The sequence below is a fragment of the Uranotaenia lowii genome, chromosome 3, assembly GCF_029784155.1.
Source record: "Uranotaenia lowii strain MFRU-FL chromosome 3, ASM2978415v1, whole genome shotgun sequence".
Lineage (NCBI taxonomy): Eukaryota > Metazoa > Arthropoda > Insecta > Diptera > Culicidae > Uranotaenia > Uranotaenia lowii.
The window spans coordinates 336,934,565-336,952,354 of record NC_073693.1 but is presented as its reverse complement, the minus strand read 5'-3'; positions in this window follow the sequence as shown (position 1 = coordinate 336,952,354).

Genomic DNA, 17,790 nt, shown 5'->3' with positions numbered 1-17,790 from the left:
CTTTTCCTGTGTTAAACATATCTTTAGGGAAAAATTATGCGTTTTAAACCCATTTTTTCACAGAGAAGATCACAGAAACTAAGTTTTATGATTAAAAACAACTTTTATTAAACGAAAAAAAACTTCATTCTTTTTTTTTAAAAAAAAAGTACAAGCTATTTCTGTTGAAATTGATAAATTTAACAAAATTTCAAACTATAAGAGCTGAGCTCTGTATAAAAAGTGAAATTGACAAAATTGTGCTTAGTTACCATATTTGAAAAAATGGACCAAATCATAAGAACAACAAAGCTTAAGAAATAAGCATGAACAGAAATTCACTAAATTTAAAAATAAACATAAACTGACAAAATTGATAACATGAAAAAAATTTACAAAGTTGAGAAAATTTGTCAAAGTTTTAGAACAATAGCTAAATTTGCAAATTCGATAAAATATTTAAAATAATCAAAATTCAAAAAACACACAAAATTGGTAATTTACGTAATATCCAAAATAAAGAAAACTGACATAGGTGTCCGCATTCAGAAAATTGACAAAATTGACATATTTGACAAATTTGATGATGTTGACAAAATCATCGAATATGACGAAAAAACAAGAAAAGACAAAAAACTTATCAATTTTATCCATAAGGCCAATTTTGACAACTCTGTTATATTTATCTTTCTTATCTATTTTGCCAAAATTGTCAATTTAGCATGTTTTAAATATTGCAATAATGTCATTAATTTAAATTCTTTCTAATTCTAAGTTCTCAATTTTGTCATTTTTGTCATTTTTGTCATTTTTGTCATTTTTGTCATTTTTGTCATTTTTGTCATTTTTGTCATTTTTGTCATTTTTGTCATTTTTGTCATTTTTGCCATTTTTGTCATTTTTGTCATTTTTGTCATTTTTGTCATTTTTGTCATTTTTGTCATTTTTGTCATTTTTGTCATTTTTGTCATTTTTGTCATTTTTGTCATTTTTGTCATTTTTGTCATATTTGTCATTTTTGTCATTTTTGTCATTTTTGTCATTTTGGTCATTTTTGTCATTTTTGTCATTTTTGTCATTTTTGTCATTTTTGTCATTTTTGTCATTTTTGTCATTTTTGTCATTTTTGTCATTTTTGTCATTTTTGTCATTTTTGTCATTTTTGTCATTTTTGTCATTTTTGTCATTTTTGTCATTTTTGTCATTTTTGTCATTTTTGTCATTTTTGTCATTTTTGTCATTTTTGTCATTTTTGTCATTTTTGTCATTTTTGTCATTTTTGTCATTTTTGTCATTTTTGTCATTTTTGTCATTTTTGTCATTTTTGTCATTTTTGTCATTTTTGTCATTTTTGTCATTTTTGACATTTTTGACATTTTTGTCATTTTTGTCATTTTTGTCATTTTTGTCATTTTTGTCATTTTTGTCATTTTTGTCATTTTTTTCATTTTTTTCATTTTTGTCATTTTTGTCATTTTTGTCATTTTTGTCATTTTTGTCATTTTTGTCATTTTTGTCATTTTTGTCATTTTTGTCATTTTTGTCATTTTGGTCATTTTTGTCATTTTTGTCATTTTTGTCATTTTTGTCATTTTTGTCATTTTTGTCATTTTTGTCATTTTTGTCATTTTTGTCATTTTTGTCATTTTTGTCATTTTTGCCATTTTTCAATTTTCTCAATATCGTGACATGCATGACGTATGCTGTATGCATGATGATACAAAAGATCTACCCGAGCTGATTTTGATACCTGAATCAAGCGAATAGCGTCTTTGAAAAGGATTTGATATCATAATGATGCCACATTTTGGCTGTGAATTAAGATTAAACGTGTGGTATTATTATGCCCTCAAAACTCGTTTTGAAACGTTGGTTTAACAGGTCATAATTTAGGTTTCATTAAATCCTTCACTTGCCATATACGAGGTATCCGTATATGAATCCACAAAATTCTGCTCGGGTATAGGACACTTTGGTTTTAATCGATTCAAAAATAGTAAGTACTGGTTTATCTTTTTTTTTCGACAAATTAAAAGCAAAAGCAAGCTGATTTTCCCTCCAGTTTCACGACTTCAAGAGCCATAGAGAGTGCTTTAATTTTCTGTAACGTTCGCCAGTCCAGATATGCCGAGTACTCGACCATGCCTGCATAAGTGAAATATATTTCAGTCACTAATTTGTAGACAGGGCCTGGCCCTTTAATTAATACGCATTTGCACTGCGTCGAATATTTGCACCAATCCGTAGTAAGTACGTATGTTGGTTCATCTCCCGCAGCCACCACACCGGATCGTCATCAAAGTGTTTCTTTCGCTTCTCTGGATTCGACTGGCCCCTGCGCCTGAGGCCTCTCTTTGCTCTCCCGAAAAATGGTAATCATTTTATTTGCAATATGCATTTTTAATGACCGAAATGCATTTCGGTTATTGATTCCCGGGGCTTGTCGGAAGGCCACACCGGAATGCTTCAGATGTTTCTGGTTCTGATGCCGAATGCTGCAGCATCAGCACCCTGCACCCAATGCAATGTCGACACGCATTTCGTTCGGAAAAGTCAATAAATTGGAAAACGGTGTAATCCTGTGCTTCGGAAAAGTGCGAGCCAGAGAGACTTCCATTCCAGGACACACAATTAAATTCACCAGAGTGTGTGGGCTCAAACAAATGGCACTTACTACTGATTGTGTTCCGAGGGCGGCTCTATATATTGGGACTACGGCGAGTTCTGTGTAAGAGTCTGTGTGCCAGTAAACCTACTCAGCCTGGTGCAGCAATTTTGCCCGATGTGTGTACTTTATTCAAAAATGCAGTAGATATTTTTGGGGCTCAACGATGTCCTGGACCCTTCGAAATGCCTGGGCCAGCCAGGGACAAAGTTATTCAGCACCACCCCCAACTCTCGCCATTCTCGTAGCACAAGCAACAACAACAGAAGTACCGCAAAATTTTTCCGAATGGTTTTCCCGGCAGATGTAAATGTGTGAATGGAAGTGGGTGCGTGTTTCTCCCAGAAGGATGCCAGGAGGAGGTCAGGGAAATTAAACCCATATTTCAAACTGGTAATTCCAAAATAAACAGCAGCTAATAAACATGTTTCTCCGCTTGACTAAAAGTATAAAACCGTAGGTGGATTGAATATGAATGCGTGATCGTAACAGAAAATGTTTGAGGAAGCAAACCTGGAGCACAGAAAACCAAATGCGTATGGCAATATGATCACCAGTCAGATTTAAAAGAAACAATTTTTTTTTAAATATTGATGCAGAAAAATAGTTGCAAATAAAAACCAAAAACTGAAAAGCATTAACAAAATTTACAAAATTTACAAAATTTACAAAATTTACAAAATTTACAAAATTTACGAAATTTACAAAATTTACAAAATTTACAAAATTTACAAAATTTACAAAATTTACAAAATTTACAAAATTTACAAAATTTACAAAATTTACAAAATTTACAAAATTTACAAAATTTACAAAATTTACAAAATTTACAAAATTTACAAAATTTACAAAATTTACAAAATTTACAAAATTTACAAAATTTACAAAATTTACAAAATTTACAAAATTTACAAAATTTACAAAATTTACAAAATTTACAAAATTTACAAAATTTACAAAATTTACAAAATTTACAAAATTTACAAAATTGACATAATTTACAAAATTTACAAAATTTACAAAATTTACAAAATTTACAAAATTTACAAAATTTACAAAACTTACAAAATTTACAAAATTTACAAAATTTACAAAATTTACAAAATTTACAAAATTTACAAAATTTACAAAATTTACAAAATTTACAAAATTTACAAAATTTACAAAATTTACAAAATTTACAAAATTTACAAAATTTACAAAATTTACAAAATTTACAAAATTTACAAAATTTACAAAATTTACAAAATTTACAAAATTTACAAAATTTACAAAATTTACAAAATTTACAAAATTTACAAAATTTACAAAATTTACAAAATTTACAAAATTTACAAAATTTACAAAATTTACAAAATTTACAAAATTTACAAAATTTACAAAATTTACAAAATTTACAAAATTTACAAAATTTACAAAATTTACAAAATTTACAAAATTTACAAAATTTACAAAATTTACAAAATTTACAAAATTTACAAAATTTACAAAATTTACAAAATTTACAAAATTTACAAAATTTACAAAATTTACAAAATTTACAAAATTTACAAAATTTACAAAATTTACAAAATTTACAAAATTTACAAAATTTACAAAATTTACAAAATTTACAAAATTTACAAAATTTACTAAATTTACAAAATTTAAAAAATTTACAAAATTTACAAAATTTACAAAATTTACAAAATTTACAAAATTTACAAAATTTACAAAATTTACAAAATTTACAAAATTTACAAAATTTACAAAATTTACAAAATTTACAAAATTTACAAAATTTACAAAATTTACAAAATTTACAAAATTTACAAAATTTACAAAATTTACAAAATTTACAAAATTTACAAAATTTACAAAATTTACAAAATTTACAAAATTTACAAAATTTACAAAATTTACAAAATTTACAAAATTTAAAAAAATTTACAAAATTTACAAAATTTACAAAATTTACGAAATTTACAAAATTTACAAAATTAACAAAATTTACAAAATTTACAAAATTTACAAAATTTACAAAATTTACAAAATTTACAAAATTTACAAAATTTACAAAATTTACAAAATTTACAAAATTTAAAAATTTACAAAATTTACAAAATTTACAAAATTTACAAAATTTACAAAATTTACAAAATTTACAAAATTTACAAAGTTTACAAAATTTACAAAATTGACATAATTCACAAAATTTACAAAATTTACAAAATTTACAAAATTTACAAAATTTACAAAATTTACTAAATTTACAAAATTTACAAAATTTACAAAATTTACAAAATTTACAAAATTTACAAAATTTACAAAATTTACAAAATTTACAAAATTTACAAAATTTACAAAATTTACAAAATTTACAAAATTTACAAAATTTACAAAATTTACAAAATTTACAAAATTTACAAAATTTACAAAATTTACAAAATTTACAAAATTTACAAAATTTACAAAATTTACAAAATTGACATAATTCACAAAATTTACAAAATTTACAAAATTTACAAAATTTACAAAATTTACAAAATTTACAAAATTTACAAAATTTACAAAATTTACAAAATTTACAAAATTTACAAAATTTACAAAATTTACAAAATTTACAAAATTTACAAAATTTACAAAATTTACAAAATTTACAAAATTTACAAAATTTACAAAATTTACAAAATTTACAAAATTTACAAAATTTACAAAATTTACAAAATTTACAAAATTTACAAAATTTACAAAATTTACAAAATTTACAAAATTTACAAAATTTACAAAATTTACAAAATTTACAAAATTTACAAAATTTACAAAATTTACAAAATTTACAAAATTTACAAAATTTACAAAATTTACAAAATTTACAAAATTTACAAAATTTACAAAATTTACAAAATTTACAAAATTTACAAAATTTACAAAATTTACAAAATTTACAAAATTTACAAAATTTACAAAATTTACAAAATTTACAAAATTTACAAAATTTACAAAATTTACAAAATTTACAAAATTTATAAAATTTACAAAATTTACGAAATTTACAAAACTTACAAAATTTACAAAATTTACAAAATTTACAAAATTTACAAAATTTACAAAATTTACAAAATTTACAAAATTTACAAAATTTACAAAATTTACAAAATTTACAAAATTTACAAAATTTACAAAATTTACAAAATTTACAAAATTTACAAAATTTACAAAATTTACAAAATTTACAAAATTTACAAAATTTACAAAATTTACAAAATTTACAAAATTTACAAAATTTACAAAATTTACAAAATTTACAAAATTTACAAAATTTACAAAATTTACAAAATTTACAAAATTTACAAAATTTACAAAATTTACAAAATTTACAAAATTTACAAAATTTACAAAATTTACAAAATTTACAAAATTTACAAAATTGACATAATTTACAAAATTTACAAAATTTACAAAATTTACAAAATTTACAAAATTTACAAAATTTACAAAATTTACAAAATTTACAAAATTTACAAAATTTACAAAATTTACAAAATTTACAAAATTTACAAAATTTACAAAATTTACAAAATTTACAAAATTTACAAAATTTACAAAATTTACAAAATTTACAAAATTTACAAAATTTACAAAATTTACAAAATTTACAAAATTTACAAAATTTACAAAATTTACAAAATTTACAAAATTTACAAAATTTACAAAATTTACAAAATTTACAATTGATACACATTTTCGAACACGCAAGCCCGTTCAAGTTAAACTGACCGAATTCGAACTTAAACCGAACCAAAACATAATGGCCCTTATTCTGCGCCTCGAGTGACGTGACGATAGTAGAGTCACCCAAGTCACTCTATTCCAGCAGTCGGTTTAGGTGAGGAACGTCACTTCGGATGAACTTTGTGAGTTCTTACCCTATTCTCGTAGTCACCGTGGGTGAGAATCGTCGCATTCGGGTGACGATTTTAGGTAACAATTGTCGGTACCTTTTCAGGTGGTGACAAGATAGAAATTTAATCGAGAATTTATGTAAATCACAATGTAAGGCTCTAAATGGTTAATTATACTAATGAATGATAGTTTTGGAAATAAAATTAAGCAAATTTATTAGCAAATATGATTTTTAAATATATTGAAACTTTTTCATTGCTATCTCAAATATGTAATTTGGATTGGAATACTGAATGGAAAGTATGATCTTCTAGTGAAATCCAAAATTCAGATTTAATTGAAGTTTGATTTAATAATATGCTATGTAAAGATTTTTTTTCAATAAAAAATGTGGAATTCAAGTGAAGGATACAGGTGAAGATTCAATTAGCTTGTTTGTTACGGGACTTTAACGGTTCAATAGCGACAAGTCAGAACATTTAAACACGTTAAAGCTGAAGCACAATTCTGAGTGTTTTCGAATTGAAGTTTGAAATACAATTTTATTGTAAATTGAAAACCGGATTTAGGTTTATGTAACCGAAATTTGTCGTTTGAATCTGATGCTGCTGCTGCTATTTCGTTGGTTTCGATCAATGCTCGGCATTCCATGATCTCCTATCTGGCAGGCGATAACAACTTCCGGCATGCCACGGGGGTAACTTTAGTTGAGGAAAATATATAAACCGGCAGCATTCGCCATTACTGAAAACGAAAAAAAAAACTTAACTTCTCTTGGATGATCGAACAGTTTCAGGTACAAAACACAAATTATTTTACATACCTGATAAACCTTTGGAAATGGTTAACAAACACCGCCTTTTTGTGCGCTGGGTTTTTGGAGCAGCAGCCGTCGGCATCTGATTTTTTTTCCCCGGCAATATGACCCAGATCCGAACTTTTGATTTTTGATTTGATGTTTTATTTATTCATAAGTTTGCTATTTACATTATTTCTTTAATACTCCACTGGTCAAGCCGCTTAAGGAGTACCTAAATTACATACTACTTATACCTAAACTAATCTTAATATTCTATCAAACTAAAATAACAAAAATGACTATATTACAGATGTCTCTTTTTTTATTAAAAGTAAAATTGAAATTATAATATAAAGATGTTATAAGATTTTAGAAGTGTTGATAAGAAATGAGGTTGCAAAAGATGTTCTTTTATAAGCTTTTTCAGTTGAACGTTATTATTAAAAGATCCACATTTGTTTTCAAAATAATTGAAAAATTTAACGCCACTAAAGGCAAGAGAACGTTCACCAATAGAAGAAATAACGGTGGGGCGATCGAGCATGTTTCTATTTCTTGTAAGATACTGGTGGTTAGAACGGTTAAATGTTATATTGCAATGAGTAGTTCTATTAAGACTTTGAAAAATGAAGCTGCAAATCTGGACTATGTACAAACCTCTGACTGGAATGATGTTGTTGATACTATTGTAAAGATCTACTGTGTGGCTACGGATAGGAAGATTGTAAATTAAGCGAAGAATTCTGTTTTGGGTGATCTGTAATTTATTGATCTGACTATTGCATGCATTACCCCAAGTTGAAACCAAGTATGTCAGTATTGAGTGAAAAAGTGAATGATATATTATAAGTAGTACATTTAGTGGCAATCTTCGTCTTATTTTACAAACAATTCCATTTATTTTGTTCAGCTTTACTAAAAGATTATCGATATGCTGGTTCCAATTTAATTGCTCATCAAGAATTATTCCAAGATATTTACACTCAGTGACAACTTTTATACTGGGATATATGGATTTGGTAACTGGTAAGGGATTTGATGATGAACGATTACTAGGTTTGAAACTTAATATGTTTGATTTATCTAGGTTCAAAGTTAGTTTATTGATACGGAAATAATCACTCAATAAAACAAGATCACTGCATAAGTTATTATCATTGATTGTATGACTATCACTGTGGTAAAACGTGGAGGAATCGTCAGCAAAGAGTCTTAGTGTTCCTTTCAAAGGTAGGAGGGCCATATCATTTAAGTAAATAATAAAAAATAGTGGTCCCAAAACCGAGCCTTGTGGGACTCCGACATTGATAGGTAGTATAGAACTTTGGTAATTACTCATGCTGACATATTGAGATCGGTCAGTCAGATAACTTTTAAATAAACTCAACGATGTTCCCCGAATGCCAGCAAAATCCAATTTTTTTAAAAGAATATCTCTGTCGACTGTATCAAATGCTTTTGATAAATCTAGAAAAAGGCCTAACACATTTTCTTTTTTATCGAGACTTAGCTGTATACTATTCGTTAATTCAATCACAGCGTTAGAAGTAGAGGATTTCTCCCTGAAACCGTATTGCATTGAATAAAAGAAAGAATTGTTATTCAAGAAGGAAGACAATCGTTTAGATAGTATTTTTTCAAAAATTTTGTTGATTGTAGAAAGAACTGATATTGGTCTGTAATTGTTACAAAGTGATGGATTACCTGATTTGTAAATTGGTGTTACTCTAGCTGTTTTTAAAGTTCTAGGGTAAACACCACTTTGCATACAAAGGTTAAAAATGTCGCTTAAAATTGGACTGATTGCTTCAACTATAGCTTTAAGAAGAAATACGCTAATATTATCTTGGCCAGCGCTTGTGTTATTAGAAAAAGATTTAATGAGACAAGTTATTTCCATTTCATCGGTAGGAACGAGGAATAAAGTTCTATTACTGAAAGCTATGGTATTGTATTTATTAATAGAATCGGTACTGTTTGAAGAATGTTTAGAAGCCATGATTTGTCCAATAGATGAAAAATACTTATTGAATTCGTTGCAGATTAATGGTTTACTAGTAACTACGGAGTTAGAATCTAATGCTTGAACTTTATTTATTGAAGTGCTACTGACAACACGACCTAAGACTTCGTTAATGTTGTTCCACGTTTCTTTTGAGCTTTTAGAGTTGGAAAATTTGTTTGTGTAATAAAACTGCTTCAAATGTTGTGAGTAACTTGTAATCCTATTATTCAAATCATTTATCTTCGCATCTAAAATAACAACTGACTTCCCATGTCTTAAGTATTTCTTTCTTTTATTTCTTAAATTTTTATTCCAATTGATAAGTTTGAGTAATTCATCCGACATCCATGGAGTGATATTTTCTGAAGAAGTTTTAAGCTTGATTTTTTTAGTGCATTCGTGTAACGTGTTTTGAACTGTATTTGAAAAGTAATCATAAAACTGGTTTGGATCTGTAAATGAACTCATATAGGCTGGTGAAAAGCGCATTGTAAGAAGTTGATTCATTCTTTGAAAGTCAGTTCTGTACTTAAATCTTTCTTTCTGCTGTCGGTAAGGTGAATAAGGAAAATGGGTGTATACGAAGTTGTGATCACTATTTGGATTAAATATGGTGTCGTTCTTAATAGGAAATTTTTCATAAAAGTTAAAACAAACATGATCGAGTAGAGCTTGACTTGTAGGACGAGTTATGTGGATATTAGATATAAGAAAGCCATAACTCATTAAAGTATTATAATAATCATTCAATTTTTCAGATGGACTTAGAATATCAATGTTAATGTCACCCAGGATAAGATGAGGAGTATTGTTTAAACGGTCCAAATTGTTTTCTAAATGTTGCAGAAATTTGTTGAATGTATAATCGTTTGGTGGTCTATAGTAAGAGGAGATTAACAGTGGTAACGTCTTATTTAAATTGATTTTGATTTGAATAAAATGAAAACTAGAGATATCGCAAACATACTCATTGCAATCAATAACATCAAAGTCTATGCATTTAGAAACATAAACAGCCAAACCCCCACCAACACCTCTACATCGACAAGAAAAAATACTATTATAGCCGTTAATTTGATAAATTTGAGTGAGGTTCGGTTTTATCCATGTTTCACTTATAATAATAACGTCTGGTTTTAGTAATAATTTGTCAATATCTAATTTAAGGTTGTCAAAACGATCAATATTTGACACACTACGTGCATTGATTTGAAGTATCGATAAAAAGTTATCTTTATCTTTTTTAATATTATGTAAGTAGTCATCAACACTTCCAAAATATCTATTGTTAGTTAATAACAAGGATAAATCTAAATCATGAAATGAATTGAAAAACTGCTCAAAATTGGACATAACCTAACTCTAATGATTAACAAAAATAATATAAAAAGAATATAAAAATAATGCTGAGAAAGAAAAACTTACTATTCTCCTTTATCGTCGCTGGCTTGACCGTTATTTTTCTTCTTCTGAGTAACAAGCAGGATAACTTAGCTTTGATGAACGAAATTTGCACTTACGTCGCACAAATCGTCCGTTTTTCTTCCTCAAGCAGCTTGCTGTAACCGTACCATCCGATGATGGCCATTTTCGAACCGAAATTCTAGCCCGAAATTCTAAAAACTTACTTCGGAAAATCCGAAGCGAGAGCAAAATCCAAACAACACCAGCAAAATTCTACCATTTTGACAAATGTGTTCATTCGGTCACTCACCTAGAGTGAACCTCTGTCACTTTACCCACAACGACTCCGGGAATAAGGTGACAAATCTCACGGTGACTCGAGGTGAGGTGACAATCGTCACCTCATGCGCGGCGCAGAATAAGGGCCAATGACAACCTTAATTTTTGACAATAATCTGCTCGCTAGAAAATAAAATTCCCAAAGATTGAGAGATAAATAGTGTTGTACTTAACGCTTTTCTTGTAATGGAATTGCTTGATAAGAAATAAAATACGACACTCTGATCAACTAAAGAATTTGAAATCTTTATATTCGGTGAACTATGTAAGGCACGGCAAATTTCTCACATATGTTTTGCGCGGTATTTTTTTTAAATGTTGGAAATCCACTGTGGGTGTAAGGATTCACCTTAGTATCGCCATATATTAAAAACTTTATCATTGTCGAAAAATTCGTTTATCTTTCAAGAATACCTCGAACCACCATTTCATTGGACGTCACGTTGACGAACCGCTTTATTTGTGTGCTACCAAGACCGAAGAACAAACCAGCAGCAATTCTCGATTCCCAAAATTGAATAAGAAAGCTGTTGCTCATCCACCGGTAAAATTGACGATAACTGGGTGGAACAACAGAAACCGTTCCAATTTCGGGAACCTGCCACAGGATGGAACCTTTTGCCGCAGCTCCCAGGACCCTGTCAGCAGAAACTTTGCGGTTGATGTTTGTCGAAACAATACCTGATGGAAATTTTTATTTCTCTTTGGATTGTTTTTCTTCTGTTTTTTTTTCGTTGCTTTTCCGTTGGACCTTTCAGCAGCACACGAAGATAATCAACCGGTTGTTGGTTTTTCACTTTCTTGCGAATCAGGTTCAACTGATGAACTTATGGCCGGTAGTTCGAGGGTTGTATTTTTTGGACAGTGGAGTAGTTGATTGATGGTTCATTCGATAGAATTTCGATGAAACGGTCATTTTTAAAACACAATTGAGGACTACTATTCAATTCAACATATTGGATTTGTACCTTGTGTAAAGAGCAACAATGTCAGAAAAAATATTTCTACACCAATGCTTCCATTCAATTTTAATCTATTTCTGCAGCCTGAGGCGGAACCAAGCAGAAGAAAAAAAAACGGAACCGTATGTATGGTCAAGATTTACGGCAACCTAATCGGATTACTCAATGATTGGAAATGAAGGAACAGCTTTTGCCGTACCCACTTGTTAGCCCCTGAATAAATGAATTAGCTTAGTGCTGGAGGAAAAACAAATAAACCTCTCCGTTCCCAGCTTCCATATTTTCTGGTGGGTCGTAAGTCATGGGAACAATGTAACGTCTTTCTTTTTTTTTTTTTGCTCATTCTCATGTCGGTCGTCGAAAGTGGCTCAGAAATTAGAACCTTGCCCTCAAAAACTGCTGCAAATGGCTGCCAAAGCTACTCGTCGTTGTCGTCGTAGTCGTTATTGTCCAGAAAGACGTCATCGCCTAAAGGAGGCTCGCCTACGAACACAAACGACACCCATGCACCCGTTTCTGGTTCGGCAATAAATCATAGGCACGACGCCCCTCCCCCTCCCCTTTAACCGTCGGCCTCAAACTCTCATTTACTTCACCGGCTCCATTCTACATTCCGAAGAACAAACACGCATTAGAGCGAACACCATAATTCTTATTTCGCATTGAGGTTCTGATTTTGCTCTCCTCGCTTCGGTTTCAAAAACACCACCGAAGAAAAAGTCCTGGGTACCTACTAGAAGTTAGCATATCTGCCCCAGAGTTGCTACTTGGGTAATACGCATCTATGATTCCGGAGCACAGTGGGACATTGCTGTAATAACTTAAAAATTTTATATAAGGATTGAGCCAAATAAATTAAGACAAAATGGAAATGCAGGCAGTTTTACTGAGATAAAGCAGGATTGTATATGTCGGAAAGATAGGAACATTCAAGAAATCAAGTCATACTTAAGGTGAATCGAAAAAACAGAAGCAGCTTGTTTTTGGCTCCGCTTCTTCTGCTTATAATATGTTCTTAGGCTTAAACTTACCTGGGCACAATGGACGGTGCGGAAAGAGATCCCAATTTTTGACCACATCCTGTTCCGAAGCAGATTTGCTACTGGCGTTAGCACGCACTACTTTTCGGTCCAAAGTTTTGTCCACCGACTTCCACCCAGCTTTTTTCACCTTCTGACTCAGTGAAATGTTGGGGAAAGTACGCGATATTTTTGCACTTTTCCAGGAAAATGCTTCCCATTTTCTCGAACAATTAATAAAAGTGGAGCTCATGATATAAAGAGTTTTTAAGCTGTAAACAACAACACACAGCAGAAATCAGCTGTTTAAGCGTTATCCGGAATAAGTAGGATTGAATCAAAATCGTGTATAGACATAATGGGAAACCCTATACTCTTGTATAGTGTCAAGATATATTATAAAAAGATAACTTCGAAGTCGAGGGTCTCCGTTAAATATGTTATTACTCGATTTGAATTTATAGAATTATTCCTGTTGTTTTTATAACAAACTAGCTGATCCCATACGAACTCCATTTCGCTTCTAACTTTGAATATGTCTTGAACAGTTTGTATGAAAATCAATTGCCAAGCATTTTCCAGATGAGTTTCCGAACCCATCGTTAAGTAATAATTGCAAAAATATTGGACGATCACTTTTTCTGTTGTCTGCTACTAAATTTGAAATCAGAAATCAATTGACCATGCTGAAAAACCCCCGTGTATAAATTTCGGCTCGATTGTTGCATAACAACATAACACAACACATAACACAACATAACATAACAATTCAATCAAAACTCCCGTGTGGAAATTTTTTAAGCAATCCATTGCATAATAACGTCAATATTGCTAAATATAGTGGAAAGTTAATTAATTTGGACGACCCCTTTCGTCGGTCCCTGGCAAAACGTTTGACATCTGAAATCGATTGCCCGTCCCTGAAAACTACCGCATGCAAATTTTCATCGCAATCCGATGTATAATAACGACGATATTGCAAAAATATTGAAAGGTTAATATGGACGACTCCCTTTGCCGGTCCCTTACACTAAATTTAATACCTGAAATCGATTGCGCGTCCCCGAAAACTCTCGTGTACAAATTTTCATCTGAATCCGATGTATAATAACGACAATATCGCATAAACAGTAAATATATAATATGGACGACCCCTTTGGTCGACGCCTGATTTTAATTTAGATAAGTGAAATCAATTTTTTGTCCCTAATAATTCCTAAATGCAAATTTTCATCCCAAACCGATGTATAAAAACGTCAATATCATTAAAATATTGACAAGCTAATATGGACGACCCTTTTTGGAGACCCCTTACACTGAATTTGATACTTTAAATCGATTGCACGTCACTCAAAACTATCGTGTACCAATTTTCATCTGAATCCGATTTATAATAACGTGAATATCGCAAAACAACGAACAGTGAATATGGACGACCCCTTTGGCTGACCCCTTACACAAAATTTGACACCTGAAATCAATTGCTTGTCTTTCTAAATATTCATGTGCAAATTTGCAACACAATCCGACGAAAAGTAACGTCAATATCGCGAAAACAATATTTGTCTTGTATGGACAACCCTCTTCAGAAGGGGTCATCCGAAAATCTGAGAACATTTTTCATCATTCCTGGTCCTAATGAGCATCCTTGCCAAATTTTAGACCTCTACAAACAAACAAACAAACATACAGAAATTGCTGTATATGTATATAAATAAAACAGAGTACTATTTATATCGCAAACTGATAATACACTCACATTTATTCTCGTCAGGTTACAATAGCGATTGATATATGCTTGGATTATCCATCCGTCATATTGGCAACACTTCATGCTTTCTAATTTGTTCTGGCAATAATTTCAGTGAACATTACGAATTCATTCTTCGTCGATTCTAGAACAATAGCGAATCGACGTTCCCTCTCACTTGCGACTCTCTGTTATTGTTTACATTTGCCATGCGGTTCGTCAGCTCCCCTAAATACGCACGATCAGTAACTCGAAAAGCTTGCGATGCTGTGCCTTGGTAAGCCCCTTGGTGAATGTATCGGCAGGTTGGTCCTCCGAACGGATGTGTTTGATGTGGACCTTCCGAAGCTTAACCGGCTCTCGAACGAACATGTATTTCAAGTCCAAATGCTTCAACCGTTGATGATTTCTAGGTTCTTTTTTCAAATGAATACAAGATATGTTGTCTTCTATGATTAGGAAAGAGTCGGTGTTAGCCACATCTAGCTCGGCAAGGAGGTTTGATAACCACATTCCTTCCTTGGTTGCCATACAGAGTGAAACGAGTTTAGCTTCTGTAGATGACAGACTGACCTGTTTGACGATTCGTTGACCACGAGACCAGATTACCAAACACTTTGAAAGCATGGCCAGAAATAGCCTTGCTGTCATCGACATAGTTTGCTAAGTCGGCATCAGCATACCCCATTAAAACAAGGTTCTCTACCCCCTCAGTGTAGCTTGCATCGTCGTACAGCATCGCTTGAAACTTGCTGAGTGCGCTGACTTCTACACTTTTCAGCGCAATGAAACCGAGTTTCTTTACAATTTTGTCGAATCATTGATTCCACGACCTGCTAGCTTTTTTCAAGCCATACAAGCTTTTCTGCAGTCTGACAAGTTGTGAGTTGGCCATTTCGTCCTTCGGAAGTCTCATTTCTATCTCTTCCTTCAATTGACCATTGAAAAAGGCTAGTTTTACATCCATCGTTTCATCGTAGTCATAACCAGGTCGCTGTGAGCAAACTTTCGCTACTAATCTTACTTTGTATCTTCGGTCTTCTTTAATCGAAAATACCCATTTCAATGAGATCGATATTCGTTCTTTGGGTGAGCGCTCGACTGTCTTCCAAGTCTTATTTTCGTTCAGAGCTTTCAATTCTTCGCTAATGGCTTTTTTCCAATTTGGTCAGTCATCCCAAAACTTTCAACTGGTCGACAGTGTAAAGTTCTGGCGCCCTTTTATCGCGCGTACTACGTCTGATCGGCAAACTACAAACGGAAGTCAGTTGTGACCCAACCTCAGCTTTGCCGTCAGTGTGACTGTTAAAATCTTGTGAGCTATCAGATTCATCGACGTTATCCACGTGATGTTCTTCAAATGAATCTTCATCGTCAACCACGATGACTTTGGGTTCGTCTTTTACATTCTTAAATTGCTCACGTAGATTGCTTAAGTAAAGGGGGTCCACGTTGAAATTGCCACTCTATAAAATTACTCTAGCTTTTCAACCGTTGGATAGAATTTGATTAAAATTTTGTGGATCTAGTTCAAAGTACATTGTTACAATCCTGCAAGATTTAAAGTTTTGTGATCAAAACTCGCAGAAATGGAGTCAGCGTGATAAAATCTTACGCATCCATCACGAGAACAAGGATCTCTCGCATCGTTCCATCGTTAATATGTTGGGAATCGCAAATTTCACGGTGTCGCGATCGGAAGCCCTTAAGTGAAGGAAAAAGTTGTCCGTACAACACCAAAAATCACAACCGCGTATTTGGGGCCTTCAACCGAAACCCGAACGCCTCTGTTCGGAATGTTGCTAAGAAGCTGCACCTAAGCCGAAGTTTTGTCCAGATGGCCAAAACTAAGGCTGGGCTTCGAACGTTCAAGGTACAAAAGGCCCCTAATCGCGACGAGAAGCGGAACAAGTTCGTCAAAACCCGTGCCGGGAATTTGTACCTTTACATGTTGACGAAATTTGGATGCTGTATCACGGCCGACGAAACATATGTGAAGGTCGACTTCAAACAGATCCCCGGAAACCTGTTTTTCACTCAGAAGATGTCCAAATTTGCGAATATTTAGTTCCTGGTTTGGAAAGCCATCTGCGCGTGTGGGAAGCGGAGTGCAACTTTTGTGGCCCAGAACACGATGAACGGACAGGTGTACTTGAAACTTGAAAGAATGCCCTCAGAAGCGGCTACTTTCTCTCCTGAAGGCCCACAACGTCCCAACAATCTTCTGGCCGGATTTTGCCTCATGTCACTACTCCAAGGACGTGCTAAAGTGGTATGCGGACCATAAGCTCAATTTCGTGCCGAAAATGTTCAACCTTCTCAACACTTCGGAGCTCCGCCCCATCGAGAAGTACTGGGCGATTATGCAGCAGCACCTTCTTAGACGACCTAAGGTATTCACTACCTTCACAGTCGAGGAACTGAAGAAAGTATGGGTTTACATGTATAAAACGGTTGATTCACAGGTTGTGCAGAATCTTATGGCCGGTGTTAAGGCCAAGGTGCCAAAGCTTTTAAGAGTCCATCAAGTAGTTCATCGACAATTTTCCGATGGAACTCACTTTAGTAGGAACAAAATAGATTAGTTCTGCTAGGTTAAAATGAAAATAAATAAGACGCTTCAAATGAAAATGATAGGAAAAACATTCAGCAGATTTAAATTTAAAATACATAAACACACACATTGAAAGCGCTAACTCAACGAACGGGAATGGCAGCGCCATAACTGTCAGTGAGAAACGGAACGGAAATTAGGTTAAGAAGTAGTTTCCAACTCCCTGACACTTAGCAAGAAAACTTCCTTTCCACCTGTGGCCACGCAAGCGCAAACAACTTGTAGAGCGTATCATTTAGCCAAATCAAGCAAAGGCCAAATGAAGTTAAAATAGTTAAGTGGAAAGATAATTAAGAGCTCCGAAATCATTAAAGTCAAGTGAGCTGGTTTACAGTTAATTAAAAGAACCCTTCCTAACCATAGTTTCCA